We start from the raw sequence: 1949 nt of genomic DNA on the forward strand, positions 1-1949 counted from the left end.
AAGGAATTGCCGAAACGCTGTAAACGCCAGGTTCTTGTATTGGTGGTCCTAATTCAATGATCGAAAAATAATGGAACGAAAGGAAAATCTGTAATAGGATCAAACTATTGCACAAAGATACAAATATATTAATATAATAACATACAAATTATTAATATAATAAATAAAGTATGTAAAAAGAAAGTGAAATATACGGTTAGTAATGTAAATAAATTTTTAAAAAAATGAAACGATAGAGAAAATATATAAAAATAATATTACAAACTAAATAAATCACATAAAAATCTTTAACAAAAAAAAATTGATGAGCAATAATAAAATTATGAAGCCTGCTCGTTGAAACTAATAATAGGGGAATTCATGATGTGTTAAATGTAAAATGTTTTACCATGTTAAATGCTATATCTATAGGATTGTGAGCAGCCCTATTTGAAGTCATGTTAAAAGCAGAGGAGCTCCGAGCGGATTTTTTGAGAACTTATTTTATAACCTTTCCTTCCTGAACTTCATGTTATTTTTATATTCTTTCAAATTCTTGAGATAGGTAATTATTTATTAAATAAATCAAAAATTGTATCCTTGTATAGTCTCAACACTTTTTATTTCAACAGTCCAACGTTTCGGCCATTTCGGCCATCCTCAAGGACAATCTTCAATTATAAATTCTTCCTCACATTAAAATTTAAAATTTGTTTTGCAGGCTATTCTATCCAGGTCATTAATTATAAGTTAAAAACCTATTTTTTTTATTTAAAATCATAAATATCTAAATCTTCTTATTTTAAAATTATCCACCAAATCACTACCATATACACAAACTATCTTTTAGTTTTAATGTGATTAAACTATCTTTTAATGTGAGGAAGAATTTATAACTGAAGATTGCCCTTGAGGATGGCCGAAACGTTGGACTGTTGAAATAAAAAGTTTTGAGACTAATAAGGATACAATTTTTGATTTATTTAATAAACTTCATGTTATTGTTTACTTCTAAGTTTTGATTTAAGTAATTTATTACAACATGGCTACAGTAAGTAAAAAGTAGAAGTTGAAAATTTGGCAACTGAGTACCTTGTCGAATCGAGATGAGCTAATTGACAAATGTCATTACATTATTATTATTGCCATCCATTGCTTTAATAGTTATGAAAACATCCAAAACAATAATAACACTATCATAATCACAAACTACGAGCAAGTAATCTTACAGAATAAAGAAAACTATGACGAGCTCTGATGGTCTGTTGCGCGACGTCATTCTGCATTTAGCAGACTTAGTAACAGACTCTCAACCATGTTATATGTTATATCGTTTTAGCATGGTAAAAGAAGGAAATATTTCTCCATTTAACATAACTTTTTCCTTTAATTATATTATTTCAATTTCTTGAGACAAGGTAATTATTTATTAAATAAATCAAAACTTGTATCCTTTTTTGTCTCAACACTTTTTATTTTTCACCAGTCCAACGTTTCGGCCATTTTAGCCATCTTCAATTATAAATTCTTCCTCACATTAAATTTAGAATTTCTTTTGCAGGCTATTCTGCCCAGGTCAGTCATTAATTATAAGTTAAAAACAATCATAATTATCCACTCAATCACTACCACATACAAAGGTGTATATGGTAGTGATTGGGTGGATAATTTTAAAATAAGAAGAATTAGATATTGATGATTTTAAATTTTAAAAAATAGGTTTTTAACTTATAATTAAAGAATGACCTGTGCAGAATAGCCTGCAAAAGAAATTCTAAATTTAATGTGAGGAAGAATTTATAATTGAAGATGGCTAAAATGGCCGAAACGTTGGACCGTTGAAATAAAAAGTGTTGAGACAAAAAAGGATAAAAGTTTTGATTTATTTAATAAATAACTTTTTCCATTTAACATGATGAACTCAAGATCATGAAGACCCCTTATGTCTATTTGTATGAACTGTTAATGAT

At 27.8% G+C, this 1949-nt stretch overlaps 1 protein-coding gene across 4 annotated transcripts in view; it reads right to left on the bottom strand.

Moving 5' to 3' along the window:
- The window catches only part of LOC106688755 (transmembrane protein 47), a gene marked incomplete at its 3' end in the record, with an annotated part of 213469 nt that overhangs the window by 174353 nt on the left and 37167 nt on the right, over positions 1–1949 (bottom strand).

Source organism: Halyomorpha halys, unplaced genomic scaffold, assembly GCF_000696795.3.
Source record: "Halyomorpha halys isolate HHAL.00 unplaced genomic scaffold, Hhal_1.1 Scaffold44.1, whole genome shotgun sequence".
NCBI classification, from domain to species: Eukaryota; Metazoa; Arthropoda; class Insecta; order Hemiptera; family Pentatomidae; genus Halyomorpha; species Halyomorpha halys.